The sequence below is a fragment of the Parus major genome, chromosome 2 (assembly GCF_001522545.3).
Source record: "Parus major isolate Abel chromosome 2, Parus_major1.1, whole genome shotgun sequence".
NCBI classification, from domain to species: domain Eukaryota; kingdom Metazoa; phylum Chordata; class Aves; order Passeriformes; family Paridae; genus Parus; species Parus major.
Genome location: NC_031769.1, coordinates 134716035 through 134737672, shown reverse-complemented (window position 1 = coordinate 134737672; position 21638 = coordinate 134716035). Strand labels below are relative to the sequence as shown.

At 33.4% G+C, this 21638-nt stretch overlaps 1 long non-coding RNA gene across 2 annotated transcripts in view; it reads left to right on the top strand.

Annotated features, from left to right (window-relative positions):
• LOC107201023 overlaps positions 1-21354 on the top strand; it is a 67381-nt gene extending 46027 nt beyond the window's left edge. Inside the window, exons 2-3 of one of the 2 annotated variants that reach the window (XR_004496222.1) lie at positions 459-619; positions 21297-21354. This is a non-coding gene — a long non-coding RNA (uncharacterized LOC107201023). Of the gene's footprint in view, positions 1-458; positions 620-4195; positions 4551-21296 lie in introns of those variants that run through there. The other variant, XR_001519949.2, reaches the window with a different exon arrangement.
• Positions 21355-21638: the final 284 nt, after the last annotated feature.

Below are 21638 nucleotides of genomic sequence, written 5' to 3'. Positions count from 1 at the left end.
TTATAAAAAGAGGCCTCTCTGCTCCCTTGACAAGATGAGGGTGGTTTACTTGCATGGGATTGGTTAACTGAAGCACAGATCAGCATTCTGACTTTTCAGAATGTATTAAAAAGGAGTCAAACCTCAGGGTAATTATAAACATGCCACAGTAGCTCCCTGCTGCCTTTCAAACTATAATTTTTTCCTGTCAAGAAAAAAAGAAAAACAGAAATAACCTACATAGAAAATATTTTTGGTACGTTTAAATATGTTTTGTATTACAGATAATTGTTTTTAAAACAAAAATTATTCAACAACTTGGTAACATTCTTCTTATAGACTACCCAGGCTTCTTGTAACATATATCATAATGTATGATTTCAATACAAAATATATATTTGAAAACATATAAAACATGTTTTTATGTATTTTTTTTTTCCCCTAGGGCTGATTTCTTAATCTGTTTTTTCTCCTCCCAGAAACGTTGCTTGCAAATTCAGATGCTAAAAATAACTTCATAGCAACTGACTTGTCTTCACATCCTGTGCAGGACCACTCTGGAAACCACTACTGTCAGCATTCCAGCAGTCTTGTCAACAACAAACTGCTTCCAGTTGCTGATGAAGCCATCTAGAATTCGGTAATTAGAGTATGCATGTAATAATGGCTTGTGGAGTTTTATAAATTGAAACAGAAATCTACAAGGTAGAAGCCAAATAATATTTTTAAACTATGGCTACATTTAATGTAGAAGAAAACTAGTAAGCTCTAAAATACTACTTTGAAAAAATATGGTTTCCAGAGTAGAATGATTCTATAAGTTATTCTTTAATTTTGAAACACAATAAATAAACTTTTGGAGTATATTAAGCAAAATTTTCCTGGCACTTTTCAAGTCAAAAAGGAAAAATATATAAGCTTCCAAATGTTTTTGACTAGAGCTATTCTGATAACATAAATATATTGGCACTACTTAATTAATAAAAATATTATTATATAATAATAAAAATGACAACAATAGCAAGAAAAGCAAGCATTTAATGGGATATAATTTTGCAATAAGTTCTTTGCCTTTTTAATGGAAGATGACATTTGAGATATGATTTTAGTAGGCTTTCTCTAAAGTTCAGGATCCCCACTTTAAGAAATTTAAATATACAATATTCTTTTTAATCCAAATTGCCTTCATGCCTCTATCCTGTAACAACATTCTTCACTTCATCTGATTTACTGCTAGATTTTAATAGAAGAGTCTAGATGTCAATGAGGAATGTAATATCATTAAATTATTATTAAATAAATGGAGCAAAAATACTCTTAATTAAAACAGAATCAAATTAACAATGTTTTTCTCAACTGTTGATGACATGTCACATTGATATAATTTTCTGGGGAGGTTGCATATTCATATTATTAAACCAAAAAGTTATCTTCTATCATGTAGGCTGTAAATCACCTTGAGCTGAGTTCTTGTTTCTCTTGTTTTTCCGAGGTCTGCACTGGGAATACTAGGATAAATAAGATTTATGCTATAGTGTATTTGTTTCAAACTAAATTTTCCTTCAAAACTAGATGTTCAGTTTTATAGAAAATGTTAGATTCATGAAAAAGGATGAGGATCTTTAAAAGTCTGGTAGTTCGGCCAGGTCAAAATTCACTAATTACTTTTCATTATTCTAGAAGTTAATTGTAAACTCATTCTTTTGCTCCCACTGTGAAATGTCTGCACTACTTCCACATTTTTTCACCTTAAAAAAAACCAACAAAAAATAACCACGACTTTTTTTCTTGCAAATTAGATTTTAAGATGATGTAGATGTGCATAACTTTTTTTTTTTCACCTTCACTCTTCCTAGAATAGAATTCCCTAGAAATTATGGAAAACTAAGCTCTGAGTCTGCTGAATAACTGAGCACATACTCAGCAAAAAAAAGTGAGTTTTGTGACTTTGGTTATGCAGACTATGCAGCTTTCAATGGAAGACTAAATGTGATTCAAAATAATCTTTCCACCTTGTACCTTTTCACTTTAAATAGTGACTGCTGTAAATTTCTGCTTGCATAATGGAATGGGAAATTTAATTTTACTACTAACTTTTGATACTGAAGTTAGCACTTAACAGTGGTTTTCCTGTGTGACCAATTCAGTGGCTAGAGGACAGGCTTTATTATTAAAAATATATCTTTACAATTAAACTCATGGTTCTAAATATTTTTTTATCACCTTGGTTTCTTAGAGTATTTATTTGTATCTTGCATAGATTCAAGTAATTTTTAATATACCTGCAGATAATATACAGATGAAAATGAAACTAATATCTGATCTAATGATACCTGTGGTTAATTTGTTATGGATAAACTAGCAGAGTTGCACAGCTATTATAAAATCAGGAAAAAAGTAAGCTTAGATTAGGAGGTGGCCTGTCCACAGCAGTATTGAATTACCAAAATGGGATATGAAAATGATTCTGCATTGAGCTTTGTGACTTTCCATTGGGAGATAATTAACCAAATCATAAGTATAATGATGCTTTAGGATTAAGCACAGTATCAACCTGATTTAAAATGAATGTATGCTTCAAATGTAGGTGTATATTAATAATTCCATGTGGTAAATCTGAACTAATAAACCTAGTTCTTTAGTCAGGGGAGGATTTTGTGCAAGAAGACAGATGTAGCAATCTACTGGCCTCTTCCAGCTCTCACAGTTACCCAGCTGCCTATACCCAGTTTTGAGAAGATACAAGGAGTCTATAAATAGACACATTTAATTCAGTATTTTGCTTTGCAGTTACACTGAGTTTTCAACATGGTACTGGCTCTATTCCTAATGTAATTTTGGAATAGTTTCCTACACATGAATAATGTATGGCATTACAGTCCTTTTACTATGAAAATCCAGGTTATCGTGTCTATTTACAGTCCATTACAAACATGGGAAACCTTGTATGTATTATTTTGACCAAATTATCATCAGGAATATCTAAAGTGTCAATTTATTTCCAGATGAAAGGAGTGACAGCTAATTTGTGGAGATAATAATGTATTATTGGTCTACTTAAAATGTAGAGAGTTTAATCAAAATAAAAAAAGCTAATAGTAAGAAAAATACAGAGGATTTCCAGTTAGAACACTCAGTTTGAATGAACTTAGGAATAAACTCTTCAGCAACTGTAAAAAAAAAAAGAAAAACGCTAAAAAACAAGCCCAAACAAATTAAAAAAAAATAAAATCTATGTAGTGTAAATGCCTTTTTCCTTATGTTACTTTCACTTATTCAGTGTCTTTCTGAATCCCCATGTCAGCATGTTTAAAAAAAAAAAAGATGAGGGTTAAAACCTGGTTAAAATATCTCAGGACAAGACAAATTCAGAGAGTTCATTCAACCCAGTATGGGCAGGTTAGTACAACATCTGGGGCATTTTCTCAAGGGTGGGACAAAAAAAATCACATTTAATGGCTATATTGGGAAAGATCTGTGGACTCTTCTCAATGTGAGAAGTTGATTGTAAAGTGAGATTTCAGATGAGATTCAAAGAGGGATCAGAGAAGTGTATTAGTCTTTGAGTAGGAATATGGCAAGTACAAGTAGCTATGGCACAATTCAGTTATAATTTAAATAGAAATTCAGTCTTGATGGAGGCTTCATTTGACTCTTTTATACAATTTTAGTCTGGACTGGCTAAATATGCATCCTTCCCCAAGCTCCAAATCATTCATTCATTATCCTGATAGCTTGAGTCTCAAGATCTACATCTTTCACAAAATTGTAAAAGTGCTTCTGGAAACTATAATATATTTTTGTGAGTTTAAACTGATATTACATATGTCAGGTAAATGTCTGTGTGTGCATATGTGTATTCTTGACATATTGACATAGCAATTGGCATTGATATCACTGTTTGCCAGTTGCAAACCTAAGATGACTGTAGCTGAATGTATTTTGACATTATGACTGTTCTTAGTGGGTTTTCCATGTGCCCAGTAGAATATATTCTGCCTCACTGACAGCTGCATGCATATGTAAAATCTATTTTTTCACATCTTATCTATTCAGATAATTTTTTTTTGGCTTATGCAAATCAACTATTGTCCAGAATTGATGCACCTGAAATAATGAGGCAATGAAGTCTCAAAGGAGAGAGCTTCATCAGAAAAGGGGGAAGGTTTTCAAATAATTTGCACACTAACCATCTACATGCACATTCTTTTGGCAGATATCTTGCACTGAAACGAAAGAAAAATCTGTTACAGGCACCATGCCTCTGGAAAGATGGACAAAAATGTAAATAGACAAAAGATGAACTATGAGTGTACTTTAGGTTTACTAAAGGTAGGACAATGTTGCCAGCCCTTCACTGTCCACCCAGATGATATTGCTTTTATGAAGGATGATCTGCTACATGTAATCAAACTTCTGAATACACTGTATTTATTATTGCCAAATAAATAATCGCCACCAGTGCTACACACAGGATTTCTGGCTCTGTCAAGATGTGTTTGTTTCTGAGTCATGGATATATGCTATGGTGTGAAGCTGTAATTTAAGATATTTTACCCTAATGTGATATAAATAGCCATGTAGTTCCTTAAGATTAATAACTTCTTCTCATATATATTACAGTGCAGGTTAAAAAAAATATTATAAAATTATAAAAGATGAGAAACTTTTTCTATCTGTGATTTCCTTATCCACCTTGAGGAGTTAAAACACTTAGCAAATGAAGTGTGAGCAGAGAAAGTTCATGTGGTAAAAGGCATACTCACAGTTCAACTTTGAAAGAACAGAGAAGTTTCCCCAGTATGTAATTTGAAAAGGCACTGAAAACTGATGAAGAATGAAGGAAAAAGCATTTTTTGACTAAGAAGTAAAATGGTTGTATTAAATTCATCTTAGCCATTTGTTTCAGTGTGTTTATAACTCTGTTTAATGAGTTGCTGTGCTCCATTTTAATTTTTTTGCGTTACATTAAGTGTGGTGCTAAACAGATGTCTGGAAACTTTATTAAGCCTTTTTCATTAGATGCCTAGGTGTGACATGTTAGGGGTGGGAGGAGGGGAAATTTTCATGCCAAGATCTAAAGATCATGTCATGATGCCTTCATCATTTAGGATTGTAGAGAAACATAACATATTAAGTTTATATAAAATTTCATTTTTTGCAATATGCCTTTGATCAAAATTAGGTAAAATTCATTACAAAACCTTTCTGTGGGCAAGACATTTCCTAGTATCTTCTTAGTAAAACTGACGTTATTGTCAGTGTTTTCGCTGCTAGAAGCATTTGGGGATCTGAAGAGAATTCTGATTTTATTGAGCTTTTTAGAAAGTTCTAACATGGATGGCTAATTCTGTGAATTTAAAGGAAGACACAGAGTTTGATCTGAAGTGAGAGGCTTAGCAAATTTGGCAGTGGTAGATTCAGAAGGGTTTTCCTCAGAGATTTAGAGATGAGCTAAACTCCAAACAGAACATGAATTCTCAGGGTTTTCAGATGCTAAACATCAAAGGAAACAGCTTAGGTTACAGATATCCAGGCTTACAAGTAGCCAGTGGTGTAGAAGTTTAAGAAAGTTGTTGCAACATTTTGATATATGAAAAAAAGATTGCATTGCAATAAATGCCAGAGGAATATTCCCTTTACATATGAAAAACTGCTTTTGATGAGGTAATAGAACATTCTGACTACAGACAGTTCTTTTCTTGGCTAGAGATCCAAAGCCTTGATGATAAAGCAGATCTGTTAAACTCTATTGAATATAGTTTTTATTGCAGACCAAACATAGGGATCATCATTTTGGCACATGTCAGGATTTGGAAAAAGATTCTGGGTTTTGCATTAGGACAGATCCAAAATGTGGCACGAAGAAACTAGCTGATATCACATATAAGGTTCTAAAGTAGCTATTTGCTTATCAAAATGTTTGAGATTTAGATCTAATGTGTTCTTTTAGATGTTAAGCTAGAAAGGACAGAGTTTTAAGTTGCCTCAGAAGCAAAATACCCACTGATGTCTTTCTGATTTAATCTGAGGATATTCTAAGAACTTGAAAGTCTTCAGAAAAATAGTTACATAGTTCTTGATATGCTGTATTATGACCTGAACTCAGCTCTAGAGGCATCTAATAACTTTTTTCTTATTCTGAGATGTGGCTAATCCACAAAGCATATTCAAAACATACCTGAAACAGGTTAGACCTCTTTCAATTTGTCTCCAAATACTTATTCTGTGCAGTTATTGTCTGATAAAGCCTTTGGGATAATGCTGGAACCATGACCACCAAAAACTCCTTTCTGCTGCTCAGTGTCATACCTTGCTGGTGAGGCACCTACTCACAGAAGATGTGTAGGACAGCCCAAGGACTCACTGCAGCAGCCCTTGCATGAAGCCTGAAGTGTCTCAGCATTACAGAGCAGTGGAGTTTTCACGTTCCCTTCATGTGCACAGTCCTTGGCCAGTGCTTGGTAGCTTATCAAGGCTTAGGACGGTAGAAAGCCTTGACATATCAGGGTGTATCAGAGAGCAGGGCTTATAGCAGGTGAGAACTTCTGAGAAGGAATGGGTTGCATAGAGAATGGTAGTAATAACCCAAATTTATTTTCAGGGCTGGTTTGGGGATTGTCTGGGGGTTTTGTGTTTTGTTTTGTTGTTTGGGGGATTTTGGGTGGGTTGGGTTTTGTTGTGTTTTTGGGGTTTTTTTGCATTCTCCCTCACATTAAATGACTATGTGGAAGTCTTCTAAAATTTCAAACTTCACAGAATCTTCTAGCAGAATTCTATTTCAAATACTGCAGAAAATTATTTTCTTTTTCTGTCATGTGAAAATTCACTACATTAAACACACACAATCTTTATTTATATAATAATAATTTAATTAAAAACCCCTAAGCATATAAATGAGAAAACATAATTACCTTTTTTCCCTATAGGTGAGAAATGCTAAATGACACAGGAAAAAGAAATCCAGACAAAATTTTGCATTTCCCATTTGAATCTGAATTTAATTTACAGTGACACACAAGCAATGTCCTTTAAAGGGACAAGGAGAGGAAAATTTATTTTCACTTAATCATCCCACCTAAAAGTAAATTGTCAAAATTAGTCCCTTTCAAATTAGTTTCAAGCTTTTATGAAGGCATTTCACGTTAAAGTGCATAAACAGACAAAATGAATTAAATAGCCAGGACCACAGACAAGGTAAATCCTGTTGTCTTTATCAGCTTGTTCATAAACCATAGAATCTTGGTAAATCAGCACAAGTTCTTGTGGGTTCTATCACGTACCATTTCATTTAAATTTGCTATACTTCAGTAGGCCCTCTACAGTCTGCAGTTTATCAACCATGGCGTATATCCAGCACCCTAAATTAAGAATTAAAGTAAATTGTCTATATTCTAGAGACTCTTCTTTGTCAAGACACTAAATTGTTTATATGGAATAAAACATGTTTAGCAAATAAACTATTTGTTGAATCTATAAATGTTATTAATGACATTATTGTAGATAACATTGTAGATAAACAATAAAAATACTGTCTTATAGGACCCTATACTTTTTATTGGCTCACTTTCTGAATGATTTGGAAAAGTGAGGAGAAAATTTTAAACTACCTGTGTGGATTTCTTTTTCTGGGATCATGCAGCAAATTGCTCAATTGTTTTATCAATTGCATTTCAGGAAAGGGTTCATTAAAGTGATTCCTGAAGCTGTATGCTGAAGATCTTGTTCCATCTTTGAATATGGAGCAGGATGTGATTGTCTCTTGAATCTTCTTTTTGCCTGAAAGTTTACTATCACTCTCAACAGATTTTTGTTTTGTTTTGTGTCTTTTAAGACATTTTTCTTTTTCAAAGAATGTGAAAGGCTTTTATTGAAAATAGAAGTACAGATTTTTTTCATGTCAAAGACAGGTAGTATTTTAGAATTGATTTTAAACATTTTCGTAGTAGAAAAAAACCAAACGTGAAATTTTTATGGAGTGCAGAGACAGTGATAAAACTCCTACCATAGGAAAATTCACCATCGAAGTATGAATGGAAATGTTCTTTGACATAACTGCCAATGGCATTTACATTGGTTATCTTCAGAGAAATCCCCATACACTCCATATTTAAAAATGCTTTTGTAGTTCACTGACATTTAAGCACAATGGTGCAAGGCACTTCTGCATCTGGAATAAAGACAAAATTCATTCACTGAAGTTCATTTTACATTGAGAAATGATCTATCTTTATTTCTTCAGTAAGATATTTTGTAAGAAATTAGTGGGGGAAAAAGTGCTAGTCTTACTTTTACTTCACTTTTATGATTGAAAGCAAATCATCTACAGCCTCAAAAATAATTATTTATTTTTTTTTAAGTCTCTACTCCCAAAAATGAAGTGGAATTGGAGATAGATTTTGCTAATACCCATGCTGAACATTATAGCAGAAAAAGCTGAATAATCAATGCGACATTTATGGTTACATAGGTCATTGGATTTTTCATGCATGATTGATGATAATGGTGGATGAAAAAGAGGTGGTGCAACAAATTCTCAGGTAACTGAAAAGCATAGACAGCTTGCTGGTCTGAAAACTTTTAAAGAAAAGTTCGTCTTTCCTTCTTTTTCTTGCAAAAATTGCAAGGGAATATGAAAATCAGTCTTTTTATCTATGAGTTTTGCCTATTTCATTAATTATGGTATCACATTTTGCAAGAGTACATAACATTGTGTGTTATAGAGTCTATTAAAAATGAACAGAAAAAACTTTGTTCTTGTGGCTACTGTTTAGTTATTCCAGCTAAGACACAATTGTGATAGTTGTTTATGTTATCAAGACTTTTTAAGAATTTAAAGTAACCCAAAATTTAAAATGCCCCCAGACACATTTCATCAGCATTAAGTATTTCTAAGTTATTTAAATTATCTATTTAAAAGAAATGAACAATTTAGTTATGGGGACTTACATATCCATATGTAAGGATTATATGCAGGATGTTGAAACTTTTACCATATACTTTATATAACAGTATCTTATCCATTTGTTAAAGTAAATCCCTGTAAATTTAGTTTCATAATATGACTAATGAGTGGGGTCTTGCTTGCCCCATCATTTTGTCAGTAAAACAGACCATGAATAAATAAAAAGCAAGTTATTGTATCAGAATTTCCTTTGGTGATACAGGAGCCTACTGGAAATTTCTGTAACATTCTCAGTGCTTGTCTGTCTCTCACAAGTCTTGACTTATTTTTAGTCCCTGAGTGAAAGTGCTTGAGTAGATGAATTAAAGATTGATTATTTTATTTATTTATTTTAATACATGAACCTAAATAGCAAAGGAAAAATACAGTGGAAGATTATTATTGCAAATACATTTGAAACCCAGACTGCAACTATCTACTACTAGGATAAAAGAGTTTTCCTAACTGCATGATACTGAGTTGTTTGATGCTTTGAGTATGTTGCCAGTAAAGGGGGAAAAGTGTGATTAAGTTCATGTTTTATTTTCAAATCTGGTGAACAACTCTAGTCTGGGAACTGGATTATGATGAATAAACTCATTTTGTGTGGGTCAGGAGATAGCTATCAGTCATAATTTTTTTGGGTTTAGTTAAAAGGAAAATGCTGTCCATTTTTAGAAGTTCAACCCCACTTACAACACAAATGTGTCCAATTTGAGACAGACAGCATCTATGCTTGTCTAGTCTCCTGTGGAATTTCTGGTCTTGTGCAGCAGATGTAAATTCTGGCAAGAGGTATGGCAAATTCCCTGTCTTGCTACACTAGTCATATTTGATGCTGTTTTTCATAATTCTGTGCTTCATTTCGTATTTTTATTCTCTTAGAAATAACCTTGAGTTTATCCACTGTCAGTTTGTATTATTTTGCTGTCTTCATTTTCCTTTATCTCTTTTTATTTGCATCCCTAGTTTAATTATAGAAATAAACCTACATTTTTTTCAACTTTACATGAAGAATAATTTTTAGATTTATTTATCTTTTTAGAAAAACCTTTCTTTACCCTGAACTTTTTAATAGTTTTTTTCTACATTTGTTCTGGCTCAAATATGTTTCTTAAATATTGGTTAAAAAGCAGTCCATACTACATAGATGAGTTGCAATTGATGCTTTGTACATGGACAATAATATTGCCTGATATCTATATTGTGTTTGCTATATCCAGACATTACATTTGTTTACTTTCAAAGCCTTATCAGGAAGCTTCATCAGCTTCAATACTCATTGGAAGGTCCCTGTATGCCTTCTATGGATGTGAATATGAAAACAAATTCATTGGGCTGTAGAACACAGAAGTGTTTTGTCCTCTGTGGGGTACTTTGACATTTGAAGTGGGATATGTTAAATTCTATTATAAACATATTAATTTCCCCAATTCAAGGAGATGATGTTCCAAGATTTTAACAGATCATAAACAGCTTTTGTATTCATTCTAATATAGGAATAGCCAAAATACAGTGTTAAACATCCAATGTAAGCACAACTCTTAATCTCCATTAATTAGCTCATGTCTGAATATATTTTAAAGAATGAGTCTAAGCCCATAAGAAATAAACAAAGTGAAATAAACATTTCCTGGAAAACAAACAGACAAACCTCCAGCATTTTATTAGTTACACAAAGAATAAAAAAAAGCTTATGCATGTTATTATTATATATTACCCAGTAAATTCATTGTCATGCTAATATAAAAAATTATCAGATCTTACTAATTTTTTCCAATCTGTATTCTAATACTTCATTTTTAGGTTTTCTGGGTCAGCAAACTGTCAGAGAAGCGTTTTTTATTGTCTCCATGTGTGATTGATGGCTCATTTTAAATAAGACAGCAGCATGATTCTACTAGCAGTGACACAAGATATATCAGAATATTTTAATAATATACACTCTGGTATTTTTGCTGCTCTGAAAAATAAAATTATGTTTGTTTGATTTTTAGCGCAGAGCTGAACGGAATAAGGATTTCTTAATTAGGCTATGCCATTAGTATCTTTAATTTATCTAAAATATTAGTAAATAGCAGTTTACATAAACAAACAACTAAACCCCATCCATAAAGTATTTAATTTAAACTTGAAATAAGAAAATCTCTTCCTGCAGGTTAAATAAATACAGATGATTGACCAAAGTTAAATTCCTCAGGAAAAGAAAGTGAAGACCATGACTATTTATTTAATCTTCCTATATTCTTACAGATAATATATTAATGAAAATTTGAAGAACCTACTATATTATGGATTTTTTAAAAAGTCTCAAACATCTAAAACCCATGAAACACATAGATATTAGATACGAAAAAACCCCTAACTTTTTAGTCCATCTTAATGGAATTTCTGTATCATCTATAGTGTTAATTATCCAGCAGTACTGCTTTATAATCTAGTTGCTGCTTTGTGAAACCCTCTGAAATACTTGAAGCAAAAGGGCTTTCTTATGTATGTATGTGTTGGGTTTTTTATGCTTGACTGTAGTTTAATTTAAAATATTATTTATGGTGCTAGAAATTCCAGGGAAGGTATTTCACCCATTTCTTTTAATTCTCCAGGAAGGCAGACCTTCAGGTAGAACCTGAAGCCTTTTTGGTTGTCTACTGAAGGCTTTTGAAGTAGTTTTCATGTTTCAAGTGGTGATAAACACCCCCTCCTAAAGATCTAAACTTCCTTGTCCTCTTTAGCTAGCTTAACTACAAGACTACTTCTCTTTTGATTCTAATTACCTTGATCCTACATATTTCACTGCATATTTCACTAAGCTGGGAGAAGTCCTTGGAGACAATGCCTTTCTTAGAAACACAGATGTAATGTGTTCAAAGTCATGAGTGCTGAATCATAAACAGTATGACATTTATGTTGTGGGTTTCTTCCTCATCACACCTGGGCTACTTGGGTCCATTTTCATCCATACTGAATGCAGTATGTTTGAGCTACCTCTCCTTCGTTTCCTAAATACTAAATTTTTCTGTTCTGTTTGTTGTCAATGAAACTTTTTTTGTCTGATTCACAAAGTTGTGCTGCTGCATTGACCAGAAACTGTGTGGGACCATGACACCTGTGGTATCATCTCATTTCTCTGCTTTTTGTTCCAGGGTCATTGTTAGTTCATTCTACAAACAATAACCACTCTTCCTATAAACTCAACCTAAATATTAAACAACTAAGGCAGAAATTTCCTATTTTCAACACAATATTAAACACAGATAAAATTCAGACTGGCTAAGTTCACAACAATCTCATTCCCTATAGTGTCAATATAAAATCTGTGGCCCTGAACTAGCAAAACACTAGCTACAACTGATGAGTTTTTGAGTCAGTTTGAAAAGTAGAGAGTCCTACTGGCTGTATTATATTCATATCTCAATGGCCTGCTCAGGAGAAATTTTGAAATATTTTGGTATACAAACCATCTGCCACTTCAATGCAGTAAATGAGATCAAATTTTCCTCTGTAAGTTGAAGTATATCAAAAAGGTTATTTTGTCTATCTGTTTCACAGCTGCTATCTGAAAATGGAATAATACTGCAGCCCAAGGTTTTTTGATGTCACTTAAAATTTTAGTCATTGGGTATTGTTGGTTCATCATTCTTTTCATCACCAACATAACAATTTATCTTCTTGTCCTCCTATGACTGCTGTTCAACATCCTTTATCAATATCTATTCAGATCATCTTGTCCTTCTTTCTTTTTGATTTAATCCTATGATCTAGTCATGCAAAATGTCAGCCCTGTTAAGACAGAGGGAAAAGCCATAAATGTTACTACAGTGGTTGCCAATGTCTTATTTCTGCCCAAGGGTTTTTATTCTTTGCCCACAGGTAACTCTTCATCTGTATATCTGGAGAGTCATACTTTCACTTTTCAATGGTACCTATATGCTTCTATTATACTTTTTTGCAACCTAAGCATTCACTTTCTAGAGTTTGATTTACCAGATTAATTATTTTATGCATGAGTTGCATTGTGAGTTGCATCCTGTAATATGTCCATATTTAGCAGCAGTGTGTAAGGTATTCCATTAAGAAAGGGAGTGACAGGATGAAAGACTTGAGCACAAACCTGAAAATATTGAAATTCTAGCATTGTTCTGGGTCAATCATTTCTTGTAAAAGTTGCAGGAAGTCTTCAGAACTCCTTGCCATTGGTGGAAATTTCAGCTAATGAAAATCTTTCTGTGGGAAGGTGGCGGGAGAGGATTTGGACTTGGAGATATACTGAGCTATGTAAGCTGCCCTTTTATATGAAATTTTGATAAAAACTCAGAAACGGAGTAACAAATATCCCTCAATAGAACACCAAATATCTCAATCTGCAGCTAGATGAAAGCATGAAAGTCTACATTGAAGCTTTCTGGGCAATTAGATTTTTGCTTTTATAGAAACATTATTTAGTAAATTCCTGTACTTCCTGTATTTCTACTGCCTGCAACACAGATTGGTACTGTCCTGCTTTGCAATATTGTTTTTTATTGGGGGGGGGAAAAAAAAGAGAAACCATAACTTCCAAAAAAAATAGTATCTCATTTTTTCCCCAGGTTTTGAGGTGTATGTACAGACAGATGCATATTTCAAGCATTAATATAATATGCAATATATTATAATGTAATCTATTATAATATAAAATTTAATATATAATATAAATTATAAAATATAAATTATAGCCTATAAATAATATAATGTAATAATATAATATTATAATATTATAATATAATATAATATTATATTATAAAATAATTATTATTATATAATAAGATATTATAATGTAATAATATAATATAATATAATATTATAATATAATATGTTACAGTACTCATACTAAAAAATGTCCCTCCTTTACACATACTTTGTATTGTTGCTGTCATCATAGTTATTTATGTCATAAAAATTCAGAGCAGTTGTACACATCGTAAGTATATAAAAATTCTAATTCAGGCCATAAAAAGAAAGACAAAACCATATACAGAATTATGATAGCAAGAACACCAGTAATACAAAACATTATTAGTTGTCCTTATGTTTTTTGGTTTGAATTTATGATTGCTTCTTGAACAATTTAATAAGGTTGTATCCTTTATCTGGAATTTTAGGAGATATAACTCTGTCTTTATTTAAATGATTGAAATAAAGAAACACCCTTTATACTGACTTCAGATGAACGAAAACTGGGATCCTTAATAAAGGCATTTTTGGTATTAATAATCATGTCTATAGTCACAGGCTATTAATAAGATACCTTAATGTTATTTTCTTTACTTAGAGAAAACATAATTTTCTCAATGTTCAAAGGAACCTAAGATTCTTCAGACATTTATAAGAAATATTCTAACCAATCATTAGATGGGGATATTGAGAAAAAAAATACCTGAAAAGCAAATGAACTGCAGCAGAATTAACCATGTAAGAAAGCAAGCTGGATTTGGGCCGCTGTGTTTTCTTTTTCATTATCAAGACCAGATACATTTGCCTGGACACTGTTCCTTCAGTGTTCATTTGGTTATATTCTTTCTGGTGTGCCAGTGATTAGGAATTCATCTTTGGTTCTGTCAGGCAGTGTTTATGATTTGGGCTTTTCATCAAAATTGCCCTTGCTACTTTCACTCAATTCTAAATTCTGATGTACTGTCACTTCTCCAATCTTGAAGTAATTAAATAGATAATAGTATTTTCCCATGACAGATATCTGCAATATAAAATTAATAGAATACTCAGAATGAACTGTGTACAACAACCAATAATTTTCCTTTGATTCATCATACCCTAAATACCATTTCTGTCTTTTAAATAATCTTGAAGAATATCATCACCTTGGAAGTAACTTCTATTTGTACTAGAATATAATATGCATCAAAAATTCTACTTGTCCTCAGACTTTTACTGGAATATTATGTCGTGTTTTATTAGCCAAAAAACAAGGTATAAAGTTTTTACTAATGGAAAACTCAGAATTAATAATTTATCCATAACATCCAGGCCTTTAATATTGATTGAACATAAGTAAAGGCTTTGGTATTTGTCTGTTTAATCACTTTACCAGTTTTTCAGTAACTCTTTAACTTATACAAGGCTTAGCAAATGGGCTGCTGAATAAGTGTTTTTGATGGTTCTAACATGAGAACTGAAAATTCACATCATTTAATAGGCATTGTAAAATTAGTAACTTTACCTACAGGATATTATTTTTTTTGTCCTGCAATATCCTTATGGAAATTACTGTGAAAGCACCCCTTGTTATCAGAGACAAAATTTTGAACTCAAGGCACCTACACTGTGAGACAAGACAGGTGGAGTATTCAAGATGGGCACTTTGCAATGAGAGTGCACAATTTTGCTTTAATTTTGTTTTGTTCAATCATGACATAAAATTTTGGTTTCTGAATGCCATTCAGGGAATTACAGATATTACAGGAAAAGAAAACTCTTACTGGAGACTGAAGGACTTGTTCAGACTTTATTTTGTTAATATACATTCTTCAAATTTTATTGTCCTAGCATAAATAATATTTCTTCAATTTGTTCTTTCAGTACTCGTGATTAATGCTTCTGAAATCTGCTTTTCTGGTATTTATCTGAAGTTTAGTAGGGTGATCCTACCTATGAGGGGTTGATTTAAATGTGTAAGACACAAAAAAACATAAAAGAAAACATTGAAAGAAATGTCAAAGAAATAGATTGAAAGATAAAATTTCAGTGGTGAGGAATCAGGGACTGGACTAGATATGGTGTCTTCTTTTATGAAAAACTAACAAACTAACATGAAATTAACAGTGATGTCAGGCCATGGGCTGAATTCGTTAAGATGAATATAGACAATTTAGTCTATTCTGTGCAGCAGTATTTATTTTACTGTGATTCCTCTTGCTCCAGCTGGAAAATATCACTGAGTTCTCTTTCATTCCACCCATCTGCTGCTGCCAGCAAATTCCACTGGTCAAGAAGGTTCTGCAGTTTGCATGCAAGACCCTTGAAGCAGCCCTTTCTATAGAAACAATTAAATGAGGCTGAATTTGGATTAAATTTGGAGATTGAATTAAATTAAATTGATTAAATTTGGAGAGCAGCTAATATCATCCACAGGCTCCAGTGGGAGCTTTTCAAAATTTCTAAAATTCCAACATTCCATGTAGTAAACAAACAAATAAACAACACATAAGTAAAGAAAACTCTCAGAAGATAGAAACAGTGACTAAAGAAATCACCTGAAGAAATATATCAGCATCTTAAAAAAAATTAAATGAAGGATTTAAACTATCAAAATTTCTAGATATTGCGAAGAAACAGCAGAAACTTAAGAGGACAAAAATATATAGCAGGCACAAATCTACCCAAGATTGCCCCAGGAGCATCACTTCTTGTTGTGTAACACACTGAAAGGACCAAAAATGTTCATATACAGTGTTAATTTTGCCTGAGGTTACCGCTACACACAGAGATCGGTTAGAGCTTTCTTTCTCAAAAAAATCCCAAGCTCTTCAAATGGTACCATAAGCAATGGAATCACTAAAATATCAGGAGACATAACAAAAAATTGAATGTGTGAAATGAGTGAAAAAATTCTCAATATATTTGCTATACATTGAGATAAAAATAATGCGTATTATTATTTATTGTGGCACAGGAAGGATATTTTTTACAATGGTTCTATATGAAATATGACATCGATTAACCAATCCTAAGAAGATATTGTTTCATTCTTATAAATAAGAGCAGAACCAGATCTGACTCTTGTGACTATTCATCACAAATACTCAAGAGTATTTCTTTTACCATTCTTGTTTAATATTTCATTACTTTGGCCTCATCTCATTAACATTGTTCCTTTCTCATGCAGTTAGCTATTTGCTATTTTAAACCACTTCAAACAGAGCAATTTAAAGTATTAAAATGTAGTGCTGTGTATCCTCAGTAAAACCTCAAATCTCCTACACAATTTGTCTGGATGATAAAAAATTTAAGTATAAGCTCAACATTTCAGAGACAATAACATTGCTACAGATCTATACTAACTTCATTTTTCTCTCAGCAGGATCAGGAGTCTGCTTTGGGAGTTTAACAATGCTGCTTTGGTTCTTGATGTGCAATTAGGAAACTGTCTGAAAAGATTCCTTAGACCTGAGGAGCAAGGATTTTGACTGCAAGGACAGACAACTTCTTATTAAATGTACATGTTTTATTTAGAAAATACCAAAACATAAGGTCTGATAGGAAAAACTAAATCTGAATCTGTTGTAAATAAACCTAAAAGACTGAACATGCTAAGTGTGATATTTTTGACCAAAAGCTTAATGAGTGTGGCATGAATGAAAACCAAAGGCAACTCTTCCCCATATCAGATGTAAGGCCCCACTGGCTGACCTGACCTAGAAAGGTTTCCTGTTTGCTGGGGCTCAGACTAAGGACACTCTAGTCTGCCAATTCTTATCCAGACCTCAGACCATTACGCTCTGCTCGTCTTCTGTGTAGGTTCTGGACTGCCATAGGAAAACCTGGAGCATATCAAGCTTGCTTGCATGTCTTTAGCGGTGACAGCAAACGGCGTTGAGGTTCTGGTGTTTTTCTTCTCAGTCCTGTTGACAAAGGAAAATATCTTGAGATATGACTGGGTTCTGCAGGTCAACAGCTGCTTCCACACTTGGTGTTGACCCAAGTGTAAGGATATAAAAAATATCAAAATATCTGGCTCTTTCCATTATCTGCTTTAAGAGTATTCAGGATAACGAAAAAGCAAATAAAAAGGAAACTGCTAAATTAGACCCACAGATCCCCAGATTCAGAGTCACACAAACATTAAGTACTGTGTGGCAATAGGGACATCAGAGAAGATTAGAACCTATCAGCCACTGAGGGGAGAAACTCAGGCTCTATCTTGAAGAGGGCTGGCCTAAATTCATCACTCATACAAAGGGGGAAACAAGAGTTACATGAATATTATGATATTTTTGCTGTGACTTTTGGAACAGTACAAAACTCACTGCTGGATACTTGAGGGAATTTGTGGAGTATTCAGGTGAAGAACAAGTATGGTAGAAGGGGGACAAGAGCCCTAAAAGGGTTAATGTTTTGTAAGCGTGCAGTCAGCCAATCAACCTGTCTGACAGAGCCCTACACCTGAGGGCAGAAGTCTGTCCTATCTTATGAACTATTACTGTTTCTTATTCTTTTTCTGTGTAATCCCATTCTACCCTACACGTGACAGCTGCTAAGTGTGTGAATGGTAGGAACTGGAAGAGAGGCCTCAAGTTAGATGTCTTGTTGATCTAATTTAGTATTCAGCTTAGAAGACAGCAGTAAGTGATCCATACAATGGCTAATCCAGGGTCATATATCTGTGTGATGGATAGCATCTGACCACTGCTTAAGGTATACTCAACCAATAGTATAACTTTTTTTATAGTATCATATATTATTATAATATAATATGGAATAGAATATTATATTCATAATCACTACATAATTATTCAATGTACATACAATGTGCATTTAACATAACTGTATGCATAAAGTATTGCATTTTCCTCTTGAAATATTGCAAGAATTTCAATACCTCAATATTTTATAAGAACATTTGAGTGTATTGTCCAAGGGAATGTTCAAAATTTTGCCCACATTCCAGATTTGACTGATGTCTGTGATTGATGGATCTGTTTTGTGATCGAGGACCCATCAGAATACTAATGAATTTAATGAACAAACCACATCACAGATAGAATCTGTGCAGGGTACTGTGCCCTGACAAGAGACACACTCAAGATTTTAGGGTTCCAAGCATCAGAATCTACGCTCAAAGCTTTATCATCCATGTTCCCAACATCAGAAGCTATGTAAGATTTTACACCTACCTGTCACCCTTTCCAGGATACTGATAAATATCAGTATTTATCTGTAAATAGTGTCTGTAAATATTTATCTCATCAATAGTTACTCGCTTTGCAAGATTTTATGCCTTTTTTTGACACCCAAAAATAATCAGAACTTCCCCAGTGTGAAACAGCCTTGGTGTTAACAAATGGAGGGAGTGGGTGTCAATATATATGCAATATAAAATGTTTAAAAGGTGTGAGTGCAGGCAGCTGGAGACATCATGAACCACAGTGCTTGTATGGCAGCACTGAAGAAGCCAGGGTGTAAATGCAAAAATGAAAGATTGAAATGCCAAGAGCTCTATGCATCTCCTCAGTGAATTCAATCCTGCATGCATGTCAGTGTGTTTAATCCACTACCAAAAATCAACAAGGACTAACTGAAGAGTGGGAGAAGACCTGTACCTGGAAAGATACAATTCCTGAGCCAGTGGTTGGGTGAGGTCAGTCTCTGAGAATGGATATTAGGGAGACCTAGCATCTATACAAATATGTGATTACAGAAGTTTTTCTGAGATGACTGTGCAACATCAAGCTGGACTGGTCGGAGAGTAGAAGACCTGTGTACTGGGTAAGGAAACCCAGCATCTGGGCATGAATATTAGCTGAAAGTGCTGTGAAATATGAGCAAGATCTTTCTCCTGTCCTATGAATGTAGCAAATTTATTCAATCTTTAAAGCACAGTCATGTGGCACTAAATTACCTTATAACAAAAAGTTATTGTATTGAAACAGAGAAGTAAACTGGCAATTTAAAAATTAATTGAAAGCAAATAGAGGATTGTTCTACCCTGTATTTCTTGTGAAGTATATTTCTAGGGCTGAGTCTGAGTAATTCTTAAATTGTTTATTAGAATAGGAGTAAATATTTGATATATACTATTTTTATACTTAATAGAGCCATCAACACCAGGGCCACACAAGTGTTTTCAGCCTTCACATACAACATCAAGTAGGCCAGCTATTTTAAATACTTCATCAGAACTTCTTTAAGATTATTAACTAAACTATTGGTTAAATATGAAGTTACTATTCTATATATTCTAATTTAATTATAAGTACTTGCAGCAGTTTGATGTATTTATGTCTGTGGTTTTTGTAACTGGATTCTGAAGAAAATCTCTTCTACTAATCTGAGACAGTAAAAATAGATGTGTCTCATGTTCTTCACAGTATCTACCGTGGGACTATGGACTGTGGTTTGGATTTGGGCTGAGGACAGTATTCATAATTGTTACTGAGTGGTGTTTGCATATCACGAGGGCCTTTTCTGCTTCTCCCCCCAGCCCACCAGTGAGGGGACCCAGCCAGGAGACCTGACCCCTACTGACCACAGGGATATCCCATGTATGGATGGCATCATGCTCAGTATATACATCTGGGGAAAGAAGGCAGAAAAGGAGGAACATTTGGAGTGGTGGCACTTGTCTTCCCAAACAGCTGTTCTGTGTGATTAGAGCTTTCCTGAAAATGGCTGAACACTTGCCTTCCTCATGGGAAGCAGTGAATTAATTCCTTGTTTTGTTTTGCTTATGTGCAGTTTTTACATTACTTATTAAACTGTCTGCATCTCAGTACATGGTTTTTTCACTTCTCTCCTTCTGGTTTTCTCCCCCACAAGAAATATTAAACACCAGAAAATTCCTGTAGTCATACAGGTACTCAGAAATAGAGCAATATTGCCTCTGGTGAATAATTGCTTGTTCTTTTTAAAGCTGTTTTTACTGTTGTTCATACTTCATGTAAACTGAAAGAGCTTGCATGGAGATTTGAATATACAGTGTGCACTTATTTCTAGTGATTCTACACTAATTTATATGTCAATAATATCACCTGATAAACATTTAAGTTATGAGCTGTAATGTCTCTCAGTCATCAGAGATTTTTGAAAAAAATCATTCATGTTAAGTCCTTTCATATTCACAAGAGCAACTATTAAGTTGTTCTTGACATTATAATGAAAATTGTATCCCCATCATCTTCTGAACAGTACTATCTTTTATCCTAAAAATAATTATCTGTAATATCAAGATCCAAAGCCATTGATTTTAAAATTTAATTTTTAAAAAATTAAAGCACTTTTTCCCTCTCTTTCCTTTGGTTATATTTAAGACTTACTGCAATTCATCGGTCTTTACTGTAATTTTTTCAGGGTTAAGTAGTACTAACTGCAAAGGTAGTTGCAACTACAGAAGAAAAGAAAAATTCAAGATCAGAAACTGAATATGTAACTGTGCAAAATAAAACACAATGTATTATTGCATAATAAATTTTTACATTTTAACTCTACATAATATCACAACAATTTAATCAAAACTCTAACCAGTTGTGATGGTGTCAATGCTCACAGTCTGAATTACTTAATTACTATGAAATGTTTCAGTGAAAAGTATGCTCTCCTATTATCTCTTTTGTTTCCTTTCCATCGCATTCACCTTTGGACTGTTCCTGTGTATTGATAAAAGATTGTGGAGCATGGAGCATGGAGCCAAGTTGTGAGCTGTGAGCCTCCTGATGTCTTTCCAGGAATGCAATTTTTGTCATGGTAAGAATTTCTTCTTTCTCTTTGTCTGGATAGCCATGATGTCAATGATGACAATTTGTTCTTCTTTTCCTGTTTAAGTCCATTGTTAACCTCTCTTCAGAAATATTGGATTTTCTCCATTAGTTTGCAGCTCTCTGTTATTTTCAGCTTTACTGTGTACATGGCTTTTAATATGTGTTAGATAATTACATTTTTTTCTTATTGTCCCTAAAAATGAGGTTTTCCCACCTTCTGAGTTTACATTATTGCCAATAACTTACCA